General features: G+C 39.4%; 1 protein-coding gene across 4 annotated transcripts in view; it reads left to right on the forward strand.

The window, feature by feature from the left end:
• The first annotated feature begins 12,273 nt into the window (after nt 1-12,273).
• The window catches only part of exoc2 (exocyst complex component 2), a 39,477-nt gene continuing 38,071 nt past the window's right edge, over nt 12,274-13,679 (forward strand). The window contains exons 1-2 of one of the 4 annotated variants that reach the window (XM_076088489.1): nt 12,320-12,337; nt 13,022-13,142. The gene's annotated coding sequence lies outside the window, so the exon portion shown is untranslated. Of the gene's footprint in view, nt 12,338-12,362; nt 12,508-13,021; nt 13,143-13,679 lie in introns of those variants that run through there. The other 3 variants (XM_076088488.1, XM_076088487.1, XM_076088490.1) reach the window with 3 other exon arrangements.

The raw sequence follows: 13,679 nt of genomic DNA on the forward strand, positions 1-13,679 counted from the left end.
GGAAAATGCATCACAAAAACATTATCGCCACAGCAAGACAAAGAAAATAGAAGGAATGGTCAAAGTGTGCGCAAAATTTAGTGTCAGGTATTTTAGATAACCATTCAAATAAAAAACATGTTGAACATTTTTAAGAGGATTTATGACTGAACTTAATGACGCAGTATTACGTTTTTTTTGTCAATTTTAGTAACAATTTCACTATGATTCTGTATGTCCAAATCATTTGGGATAGAAGATTATGATTAGATGGGCATATTAGTACATGCCTGTCAATCACATGTATATTTATGGTATTGCGTGGCTGTTTCTGTTTTATGGCAGACAGTTTGGGTTTGTTGTTGCTCTTTGATGATGTGCCTGACGCCGGGCTGATCCCAGGTCAATGAGCAGCCCACTGAGGTGTCAGCCCGTCTCAATCCTGCCTTTGTGTGGCTCCCTGATAGCTATCCAACTGCCATCTCATTATGAGCTGAAACAGGTTGGATGACATGTTAAACATCCAAGAAACCTCCCTGTGCTCTCGCTTTCTGCACTGCAGTCACGCGATGGGCAACCCTTGGATGTTGAAAGATCACAACACGGCTCTGCCTCTGCGTCACCGTGTTTGCGTGTGTGTGCGTGTGTGTTTGTTTGCGTAAACCAAATGACAGTTACCATTACGCAAATCTGGGGAATTCTCTGTCCCAGTGTCTATATGCTAACATGTGTATGTGTGTGTGAGAAGCGAGAGCATTGTCTGCTGGCTGTATAGACCCATGATGGATGTGCACTGAGGAAATCATTATTCTTTAATGTAACTCTCATTGTTACGCTTATGAAACGCATTAACCAATCCAAATGCCTAATGTTCTATTTCCTGTTGCACACAAGTGGGTTAGGAATGTGTTGCGTGGGAGCCGGATGTAATTAAATTTGGAGTGGGAGATTGATTTAGGAGTTTACTACCTTTCCTGTCCCATCCTACGGACACTTAAACAGATGTGAGTTCTCGGGGGTCTTGTTGGGTTCTGCATACATTGCAAGTCAGTAAAGAAGACGAGACTGCAAGTAACTGAGTACGTTTACTGAAGGAATATACTTCTACAATCTTGAAGTACTTGTACTTTACTGTAGTAGCACAGTTTTATGCTGCTTTGTACTTTGTACTTCTACATTTAAAGTTGGAATATTGTGCTTTTTAGTCCACTATTGGACAGCTATAGTAGTAATCATTATTATACCATTGATTCATATTTTTTCCAAACATAGTGACACATAAAACAGAGAAAAAAAACTCACCATGCCACAGAGGTAAAATGTATAGGCATAGCTCCAGCAAAATAAGAAAAAGGCCCTGTAGTGAAAATGGATTTGGCTTGCTTTAAATACTCAGGCAAGGAGTTAAAAAGATGAGGGGCCCGGACTGAAAAGGGCTGGTCATATATAAAACCACCAGGTTACCTTCCATAGCGTGAGGGTCTCCGTGGATCAGCCATCCTTCATTTTAGTATTTACACCTGTGCTTCTCCTACTGTGACATGTCAAGATGTCTTCTGTGAAAAAATCCCATCAGGGTAATATGTTTTTATACCTAGTATTTGAAGAGCCTGTGAAGACAAAACGAAAGAGAGATAAAACACAGGCTGCTTTCTCGAGAGTTAATAGCAACTAGTAAGTCTAGTAAGATTAACTCTTAGCAAACAAAGCACATGATCAGCATATAATGACACATTGCTGTAGATTTAAATACCTAAACAGTATACATGTACTGTAACGTGGTTCAAATTGTCTTGTCCACCAGCTCATATGTTGCTGCATATAAAATAACTCGAACGGGGCATTTCTGCATAATGAGTCTTGATTCTTCAGTACATTTTATTGCAAAACTCTGACTTAAACTTGTAGTACTTTTGCATTGATGTTTTTCTTGTTTAACGTGAATAAAGGACTTTAATATTCCTTACACCAAAGGATAACTTGCGACTTGCATGCACAACATCAAACACCTGCGAATATCAACCTGTTTGCTTGTAATTTCAAACTTAAGACAACACTAATCCATGAAAGAACAACCTGTACTTCAGTTAATTGAAGAAGGTGCTTGCCAGAGCCAGAGAGATGCCCAGCAGTTGGAACATGTCTCATTATGCAAGATGGCTGAATGGAAAAAGGGTCATTCTTCAGTCGTTGTTGTTGTGTTTCTCCTCAGGGCACGTTAGCATTTGGGTGTGAGACGTCAACCTGTCTATCAATTAAGGTTGAGTTCATAATTAGCAACCTGGTAAACAGCTTACTTTTGTTTGTCATAATTGGATTATTTATGCTAACGTCAGTCATGCATTATGATGGAGGCTATTTCAAAATTGCATTCTTTGTGTGCAAGTTTCCACGCCGTATGAGAGTCATCATTACCTTTCATAATTGTATTGTTATATAACCAGGTAATCTAACATCTGTTATAGTGTTTACAAAGGTATCTAGGAGCGCAGACTCTTCTCAAAAGCTCTGTCCTAAAATCTTACTGGAGGTCTTCTTTTTAGTCTGTTTGTGATGGATTAACTTCAACTGTACAAACTCTCTTTCCAGATGACTGTTTTCATTGTTTCATCATTTACAAGCTCTACTCTGACAAGAATAAATAAATGAAGACCATACAGGACATTTACCTTCTACTGGTCGAATGTCAAACACAGGAAAGTGGCCCTCTATTAATCCTCGTTGTTCCTGAGCTCTATTGTATTTGAATTTACAGTTCCATCCTGTCATTTATGTTCCTTATGTGTCTGTTCTTTCCAGTGCGAAGAAACCCTTTGAAGTAGTTCAGCTTCGAAGCAGAAAGGTGACGACAAAGAGAGAACGCCAAATGAGAAATGAGGACAAGCAAAATGAAGATAAGGTGAGAGCTGGACAGTTTGTCACAACTTGGTTCTTATTTTTCATCGACTTGTCACCATTTCTTTACACATTCATTAAGATAACATTTTATTCACCAAGTTAAAGACACCCTGTGGAGTTTTTGACCACTAGGAGCACCGTGTAGTGATGTTTTTATGAGTTTGTATTGACGCACGTGCACACAAGAGGAGCCATTGGTTTAACGTTGTTGTTCTGATACAACAGTTGGGTGGCTGTGACGAGACAAAATGTTTTGCAATGCGCACCAAAGACAGTGAAGGTGACGACTGCAAGCTAGCAAACATGGATGTAAACAATGCATGACCTAAAATAAAAAATAAAGGTTTTGCCGATGTTTAGAAGGAACCTCAAGATATTTTTTAAATGTGTTTTGTTGAGTAACACCGGATGTAAACATAAGTTTTGTTTGTTGACTAGAAAACTCCACAGAGCATCTTTAATTTCTGAGATCTGCGAAAACAGCGACGTCACTACAACAAAGCCCTACACCCACATAAAACAAGCAGATTGTGTAAATCACTTAATTTTCAGGTGAAACAGAAAGTGATGGCACACAAAAGATGATTTGCTCTTGGGCTCGACCTTTTAGCCCCTATAATTAGCAGCCACGATGGCGACGATGGCGAGTACCACAGACGCCTTTGCCAGGTGTTCATATTTCTGTGGACAGATTTTGTCACCTCGATAGCTTTGCAAGATGCTGGCACTAAAATTTACAGGTGTGTTGTTTGGATTAAAATGACGGCAGAGTTTGGAAATGGGCTAGGTCTGAGAAAGGGGCATTGAGGTTGGCGTGATCCCACAGCAAGGTGGTCTCTAGTTTCACTCAGATTTGTTGACAGGCTTTTCTCCTCATCCAATGGACATTGAAACCACTTTACCTGTTTTGTTTCTTTGCTGTCATTGCAGTCTATGCCTCAGCTTTGCACCACCACTATTCCAACAAACATCAAAGTCAAGGCCATGTCTATGGCTCCCCAGGGGGATCTGCGATAGGCTGCTATTCAAAGGGCTCAATCCTAATAAACGTGCTATATTGGGGTGATTGCAAAAGCATTTTCATTTTGGTTTAGCGTGTGTTGTCTCAGCTGATAGATCTACGGTAAGCCCGGTAGGTCAAAGTTAAAAGTGAGTCTCATTTACCACAGTCATCAAATTGTGATAAATAGTTTGCGTACTTACTCTGTGTTTTCTTTCCCAAATAACTTCTGCTAAACTTGATTATGTCACTGTTTCTTGCCATGTTGGTTTTTGTTGCAGTGATGCCCCCATGCTCCGTTACAATGTTTTAGTAACTGGTAGAAATGATGCTTAAAACCACATACATAACACCTAATTTGTAATAAACTGCAATTATCATTCATTCAGATTTCCCCTTAAAAAAATAATAGTTCCTGGTTGCTTTGAACCATGGCATCCACACTATGTTCACATGCAGTTAAGACACATTAGTGACACAGTGAGTCAAGTCTAAACACCGTAATCTCATTAAGTCATTGTTTTCTGATCACACGCACAGTGATTGGCATGAACTCGGATGCTTTTGCACCAGATTGCACACACAAGGCCCCACACACACGCAAACAGCGGATCGCTCCAGGCTACGGGGAGAGACTGATGACAAAAAAAAAAGATTATCGGCGTAATAGAGGAAACAGTTTGTGCTGCATCAAGCCATATTTGTCAGGTAGAAAACTGAGGTCCTCCCCCTGCTCGCCTCCCCTTCCTCCCTCCTTGGCGAGGGAAGCAGGATGTCTTTCATCCAGTTCAGCCGAGGGATCAAAGCTAAAAGGCTACTCGGCTGAAACTGACCTCAATTTGCACTGCTGCGCACTCCGCACCTCTCCAACATACACAGGCCTATAGTTCTCCTTACATCCCCTGCACCACCTCCCACTGAACTACACACATGCTATTTCCCTTCCTGTATGCCACACTACCTCATCAACTTAACACGGGAAATCTCTCGCCGCCTCCAACCCATTAATAGTACAATTTATAGCCTCCATGACATATTCACTTTAATCTGCACTATTTATACAATAGTATACCATATATTACATGTTATCAGAAGTAGATGATCAGATATGTCCCAGAATAACATATAACTTGTGTTTGTGTTGGTTAAATAACCTGCGTACAATAGCATAACCCTGCTCTGTACTTCAAAGAGCAGCCTGTGTTTAGCTTCCTCTCTGTGTCTTCTTTCTCACTGTTTTCACTACAAACAGCCTCTCTGCTTCAACTCCACACACACACGCACACACACACACACACACACTGTAATGTATACACATACAGTATTTGTGTACACACATAAACATACTCTTAACCATGTACATTTAAGCTCCCAAAATAAGTCATTAACCCTATGTTTTTTGCTGATTTAAAGGCCCGGGATTGGTTCATCACACCTGTAGTTTGTGTTTGATGTATATTCAGCTCTTTATAAACACCGTTTTTTTCTTTTCTTCATGGATTCTGAAACCAAATTAAAGGCACCTACCTATCTTTTACATTACACCACAAGTCACACAATGTATTAATGCATAGAATGGAGAAAACAACACTTTTATACAATTGTTTTTTTTAAATCTATTTTACTTTTACTTTATTCTTCCTTTGGTAGCCTTTTCCCTGTTTTTAAACTTTATTATTCCAATTAAAGAAAAGCACTTGAGACACACTCTCCTGCTTGATAAGTTCTTTATAAATAACATTATTATTATTATTATTATTATTATTGTTGTTGTTGTTGTTGTTGTTGTTGTTGTTGTTGTTATTGTAAGGGCAGAATATTAAGGCTCAAGGCTTTTGGTACCCATCAACAAATATGTCTAATTACGGAAATCTGTATGTCTGGTCACACATTTGAATCTTGTTTATTTGTTCTTTCATCAGATGGGTCCTGATTTAAATAAAAATGTTGATAATGTAAGACTGTGTTTTGACAAATTCTAACATTTCAGAACGTTGACTTCTTCGATCAATGGAAAATGAAAAGATTTAGAACAATATTTCTGTATTATATTTCTATAATATCAGTGTAAGGTGTTTTTGGTATCATGCCAAACTGAAGAATTGTTTCGGCACGAAACATTTCAAACAACTCTGACAACAAAACTAAATGGTGATTTTTGGGGATGTTTCTGGCGTTGTTATGACCTGCTTTATGCTGTAAGATGTTCCACATATTGTGTTGCCCCCAAGTTAACCCTGCGATCACCAATCTCTCATTCACTTTGAACGAAAACAAAGCTTTCTGTGGGTCTTTAGCTCTCCTCCTCTGCAAACAAGACCTCGGAGGAGAGGCCAAGTTCATAAATGACATTCTTGGGCGCCCCCTTCTGGTCTGAAGCCACAATGGGTTTATTTTCTTGATATGATTGGACTGCACAAAAAAGAGGGGAAATCCTGAGGACACAGTGAGGCTTCCCGCCAATAAGGCCTGAATCCTTACTGTCATTGATTTAACAAAGGAAATGAAGACATATTATTAAATCATTTGCGAGCCAATATGCTGCACATTAAGTCCAGTTAATATTCACTGAGGCCAATTGAGTTCCTCCTGAGTGTGTTAAATCCTTACAGGCTGATCCATGGGATAGAAAACCCATGTGTGGCATTAGAGGGCTCATTCAACTTAAGACCCTCTCTTCCTTTCACACAGTGGAAAATTAGATAGAATTCAAGTTTGAGTCATATGCTATTTTGAATCTCTGATGTCTCTTTAATCCCCTCATTTTTGGTCCCCTATATTTTTCCAAATACTTTAGGTTTCTCATCTCTTCTTAGCGCTTCATGACATTTTATTAAAAGTCCTTCATACATGTCTTTCTCTCTCTGTCAGCGTTTTATTTGAATTTAACAAAATAAAAATGTGTTTCTTACAAGGAAATATGCTAATTATCTTTGCAGATAGATTTTACTATAACAACACAATAAGAATATAATAACCTTTTTAATGCATTTAAGTAAGACAATGGGGTTGGTATGTAATCTCATCTCAAAAAGTAATGTTTTTATTTTAGTGTAATAAGCTATCATTTCATGGTTTAGTGCTGTAGATAGAGTGGGAATGTTTAAAAATGAAAATATGACCAATATTTATATATCAGGCCAATAACAAAAATCGAAACATCTGACCAGTGACGGCAGAAAACAGCCTGAGCGTATAACATCAGCCAGGTGAGAGTATGATTTTATGCTCTCCTCTTGATTGCAATTGGCTCAGGCCCATTCAGCACATAACTAACCCTGAGCTGTAACCAAGTCCACCTGTTTATAAACACAAACAGTTATGAACACACTCCGACCTGTCACATCTCATCAAAGACAGATCACACACTGCAGCATGCATCGACGGCTTCAGCTGGCCCCTGTGGATGAAAGCTGTTTCCTCTCAAAGTTATGTCACTCATGGACATGTAACAGTAAAACAGTAAAAAATGAGCCGGTTCTCCACAACAACCTTTTTTGGAAGACAATACGTGTCAGAGGAAATCATTCTGTCTCTACTTTACGTCTTCAGCACCCTTGTGGATTTTTAATTTTACTTTCTAGACTTTTCCCAGAGAGTGCTCCTCCACGGTTCTCAGGGTTGATCCTGTCTGTGCCTCCCGAGACACAGTAGCCTGTTGTCTGGCCTATGGGGCCAAAGGAGTGGTGTTATGAGAAGGCAAAGAACATGTTATGTTAACCTGGGTGGCAAACGCCTGAACATATTTGGGAAAATGCCCCTTTATACCCTCTCACACCCACTCTTTTTATTCCAATTCTACACTTAACTGCAGGAATTCTCCAATCTATCCCGTGCCTTAAAACTTCACCCACAAAACAAGGAAAATTTAAAAAAAACATATTTTCTTCCTGTTACTGTGTGGATAGTCCCCAGCAGGGCCATGACAAAGATTTTAGAACTACTGAGGTCATAAAACTGAGTCCAAATCCCCCCAACTTCAACCCCTCCTCCCCAAATAAATGTTTGACTGTTCATTAAAGAGTCATAACTTTCATATGTTTTCTTCACATTTTACAAATTAATTGAACTGTTTGATCATATTGTCTCTAATAACTAATCTCCCCACACAATAAATACAGTTTCAGATCCCTATATTGTGCACAATGGCTGGATATACTGTAATTCAGGCAGAGCAATACAAAATATCCTTTTAACTTTTTACATGTTTTTTAATTAGTTGACTTTGTTTGGCCACTTTCGGCCGTGCAACAGGCAATAAACACAAAACCGACACAGTGTAGACATAAAGCAATTCATTTAAAGTCGTGTTTGTGTTCACCTGATGAATTTGGTCTCCACCAGCTTGTGTGGGAAGTATCAGGAGTTAGAAATGTTCCCCATAACTTTGTCTATACATTTGGTTTATTGAGCTTTTTTTTGCTCATAACAGCTTCCTGTTGCAGCTGCAGATGGTGAAAGGTGATGAGAGCAGTGAGAGCGGTGAGACTTAATGAAAACTTAACGGAAGTTGTGCCCATAAATCCAACACAATGAGCTAAAACGTCCTAAAAAAGCAGTTGAGGGCAACTGCGGAGTCAGGAGATGAGTCTTGTGGGTTTGTCACTAAAAGTGACTCCTTTCACATTAGCCATTTAAGCCATTGTTGATATGAAAACATTGAGTGGAAAGGCTAAATATTCACCGTGTCCACTGTGCAATTGGAGAGCCCCCAAATGTCCAGAGAAAATACCTTGGACATGTGTCTTGTGTCCTCATTAGATGGCTCTGGTCCACAGACCTCACTATAAATAGTTTTCATTGGAACTACTTTGAAAATAATGGTTCCTGTGAGAACTGCTGACAGTCTGTGGATTATCTTGAGGAGGAACGAGGACACTGTCCAACACAAGTTGCTGTTGCTACTGAGTTTTTAACCAAACTAGTGGCATGGATCAATGATTGTCTATGTCGACTTTATGGTTCATCCACCATTTTAGCCCAGACTGAAATATATCAGTATCTGTGACATTTATTTTTGTAATTTGGTTGAACTAAGCCTTAAGGTCGTGGGAGAGATAACATACGATTAAATAAGATAATCATCAGAGGTATATCAGACGATTTTTCTCCACCTTGTTGTAAAATCATTGCTGTACAACCCCCTTTATCTCTCCATCCCTTTATTAGTTGTTGTTATTCTGCCACTGTGTCGAGCAATGTGTCAGCACTCAGAGTGAAAGTCTCTCTGTTCCCCTTAACTCTCCCTCCTACATTGTGTTCATCTGGATGCTTTTCCAAGCTAAGCCTGGCACAGGCCTGAATTTCCGGAGCCCAAATTGTGAGCCCAGGGAACTGGACTCCTCCGGGAAAGGGGAGCAGCGGGAGATGGAGCGCCACTCGGAAACAAAACAAACCCAAATATCAGGGGTTTATTTAAAATCTCCCTGTCTTATATTAACAGCAGTGCTACAGGCTAGACACATGGGTCAGGGGTTGCTAAGCCTCACTTAATATTCTTTGGAATCCATATTTTGTGTATTTTGTGAGACTGAAAGTACAGACAGGGATTGGATTCATGCTTAGTCATTTATAATACAATATTATTACTCATTTAACAGTTACAGCTGACTAAAAAGCTGATACGGGATATGTGTGGGTAACATTCTTATAATGGAAAAACATAGAAGTATTCAATGTGTACAGTCCAGTTTTCTTGATAAATTGTAGCTTTGTGATGCACATGGAGCCATATATGAAGACATCATGCAATCTTATGTTCTTCACAAAGAGTTGAGACCTGCCCAGGTTATTGTAATGTCAACACTGAGCATATGATCTCACTGCAGCGATCTTTGACATTGAGGGATTCATACTTGTTTGATGTCTTACAGTTGAAATGCCCTGCGCAGGAAGGAAGTGCTCACCCACTGGTCGCCTGTTCCATCTTCAGGAGCTCTATGGGAGGGAGGGAGGATTTCAGTGCAATATTTACTGTGACCTTTTCCTCTCACTGGCCAGTGGCCCATGGGAAAAAACTGGAGAGGACAAACAATGAACAATAGGGTTCAGGGATGAGCAATGGTGCCAGCGCAGCATGTGCCATTACGGGATGTAGATTGCAGAGAGTTGGGGGGTCACAGCAAGGATCAAGGCACCAGCAGTGTCCCTCAGGAGCACACCTGGGACACCTGCTCAGAGAGCCTGTGCTATTTAAAAACACAACATGCGATCACGTGCGCCTCGCTAGATGAGAATATTGTTAGCCGTGGGTGTTTCAAGGAAAAGTTTGACTTTTTTTGAATTACGCTTGTATGCATTCTTGCCAAGACAGCGCGCTCACATCTGTCTGTTACATATTAAATGAGGCTACAGCCATCAGCTGGTTGGCTTAGCTGAGCACAAAGGCTAGAAACAGGGGGGAAACAACTAATCACTGCCACTTATTAGGAAACTGTGCAGCACATTACCCCGAGTTAAACTCCAACTTGTTTTTACACTTTTTTTTTTTTTCGGATTACCCAATTAAAAATAGAAATATATATATAACAACAGATACAATGTGTTTCTTTGGGAGATTTTGTGACCTTTTGATAAAGGCTAACTGTTTCTGCCTGTTTCCAGTCTTTATGCTCAGCTAAGCTAACCATCTCCTGACTCCACCTTCACATTTAACGAACAGATATCACAGTGAAAACAATTGTCTTATCTTACTCTCTTCTCTGCAAGAAAGAAAATGATGGTAAAACTGTAAAATGCCAAAAACTGCCCTTGGTAGGTAAATATTGATACAAATTGAGATAAACTTATCTTATCTTAAATATTCATCTTTAATATTTATCATTTCATTTGCATTGCATTCATATTTTGAAACATGACACATATAATGTGCCAAATAACCCACGGATTTGTAGATTCACCAGTTGGTATGCGACTGATGTTCTTATTCGATGGCAAAGGCTGTACCGCTGAGACTAAGATCAAAATCTTCCACCGTCATTGCTGTAAATTGATGTTTACATAGACAAACAGCCCCTGTGTTGCATCAGCATCTGTGCAAACTCCCGAGTCACAGTTTGATCCCTCAATTATCAGATTACCCCGTATAATTGGACAATATTCTTTCCCCAGGGATTGGGCCTTGCCTTATCACAGAACTTCTTTCTGCCCTGCACAATTTGGTGAGATAAATGTAATGGTATCAGTGTTCTAATGTGTTACTGGGTGGTCTCTGTTGCATTTCTAATGGTGCTGCGCCTTTCCCAGAACAAGTGGAAATACCTCAGTGATGCACCGTGAAAAGAGAGATGAGGAAAGTAGCAAATCTCCCACTGGGCCTCAGAATTCTCACACAAAGGACATCCAACACTTCAGAGGAGCATGCAGGCTAATAAGGCTGTTTCTGCTGCATTTAATCTTACATCCACTTTGAGCACAAACCAGATGACCCTTAGATCAAACGGCTCATTAGATGTTGTTACAGAACAACAGTATCTTCATTACTTCCTAAAAAGGGCCTTCAAGACGGAGTTGCAGAACAAACAATCCACCAAAAGAGCCGGTATGATGTCAAAGACAATAAAATGAAATTTAGCCAGATCATGGATCAGTCTGTTCAGGTAGTATTAAGTATAAGTAGGATGTCTGTAAGATTGTAGTGGTAGAAGTATACAGATCCTTTAAATAGCAATATTACAATGTAAAAACACACTGTCACAAGTGAAAGTTAAACATTCATAATTTTGCAACGTACAGAAGTATTGACAACAAAATGCACCGTAAGTATCAAAAGTACTCATTTAGAGCGTCCCGTTTCAGCGAGTCCTATATATATTATACTATTTGGTTATGTTTGGTGATGCATAGAAGCATTTTAATGTGGTTGCAGTTTGAGGTAGAGCTAATTTGGGGTAGTAATGCGTCATCATCAACCACAACTGTTAGATAAATGAAGTAGAGAAAAAAAGTACACTATTTACCACTGAAATGTGTTGGTGTAGAAGTATAAAGCAACATAAAAATGCAAATATTCAAGTAAAGTAGGCTACAAATGCCACAAAACTGTACTTTAGTACATAGTTAAGTAAATGTAATCAGTTACTTTCCACCACTGCTGGGCTTTTTACTGCACAGACTTAAGTGTAGAGAATGTGAAAGGGTAGCACATGTTTGATTTACTTTTTCTTAAATAAATACTGGTATCATAATTTCCACAGAACCTTTTTCTTTCAGAAATTGATTTGAAGTCATAGAGATTTATAAATCAAAGTGGGACACAATATATGCAAAAATATAATATAAATGTTTGTATACAATCATAGTATTTTTCAGGAGAAGTAGAATGCGTCTGCATCAATACTAGACAATTTATTTCAATTTACCGTATCGTCGTTTTATTTTGAAGGCGGTGGCTGAGACCGGAGAGCCGGAAGTATTCACAGGATACAGGAAAAGGTCGCTGTAGCCCAACCTTTGAAAACTGTAAGTTACCATTTTATCTAAGCTATCTATCTCCTAAGTGCTCCAGGTAGAGTCAAACGTAGTTGTGGTAGGAAAGGTGATAATATATGCGGTTTGTAAGATTACGACGAATGCATGTGACAGCCACTGCGAACCCTTCCGGACAACGAATAGCTCGCGAGCGAACACAGGTTAGCCTAAGCTAACGTTAGATGTCAAAATCGTCAACAAAGCTGACTTCCCTTCTCTAAAATCATTGGTTGTTTAGTATGTTGCACCGTCTATGATAACAGGAACAGCTGACAGATGCGGCTGCTGTTGTCATCTTGCACCGTCTTTAACGGCAGTATGATTTCCTGAACCATACTCCATTTAAATATCTGCCACTTTAAATGCGATGTTGTGCTGTGCGTTAACAATAACACGTCTTCAGGCTGTATGATAACCTTTAACGTCTTCCAGTAGATTCGGCGTGTTAGTGCCACATCAAGCGGTACCTACTATTGACATATCTCTCTCATTTTTGTCTGTAATTGTAAGAACATTATCTGTGATGCTCACAGACACTTGACTCAGCAGCAATATGAAAAAACGATGTCCCAATTACTGGGACAATGCACAGAGCTTTAACTTTTGGCAATTACTTTTGCAATATAAAGGAAGGCTTTCCCTGCAATATAGCTACATCTCTCTCTATACAAACAGAACAGTATCCTCCTCCATCCCTCCATCCTGTCGTCCAACCAGCACTGGATTCATCTCTCAAGTTCATCAAGTGAAGCAATTACAATAGTGTGATCGTGATAACTTCAAACAGCACAAATCAGTTAAGGACTGGAGTGGTGTGTGTGTGTGTGTGTGTGTGTGTGTGTGTGTGTGTGTGTGTGTGTGTGTGTGTGTGTAACAGACAACCTGCAGTGGTTACTCATTGCCAGGTGGCATGACTTCTATAAACACTGTGCAATCCATTCCAGTGTAAACAGATGAATTAACTGCCTTTTAACACAGAAATAATGATTGCCAATAGGGCTGTACAAAAACAAAGAGAATGTATTGGACTTAACACCTTTCTTATACGTGGAAAAACATTCCACGCACAGATGGGAATGAGCCGAAAGAAAGAAAGAAATGATCGCACCAAATGACATCATATGACTCAGAATTGATTGGAAGACACTTGGATGAGAATAAACATTAGAGTTCTATTAATGAGGTGAATGCATCGGCACCTCATCGATTGTAGATGACTAGTTTTTTGGTTTAGATTTAATGCCCAATCATCTTAATATTTCATAAAGGAACCTTACTGCAAGTACAACGGTTTTCTACCTTGTCTCACTGTCATACAACGATAAGTCATCTG

This window comes from Anarhichas minor, unplaced genomic scaffold (genome assembly GCF_050575085.1).
Source record: "Anarhichas minor isolate MPS153535 unplaced genomic scaffold, ASM5057508v1 ptg000010l, whole genome shotgun sequence".
In the NCBI taxonomy this organism is placed as follows: domain Eukaryota; kingdom Metazoa; phylum Chordata; class Actinopteri; order Perciformes; family Anarhichadidae; genus Anarhichas; species Anarhichas minor.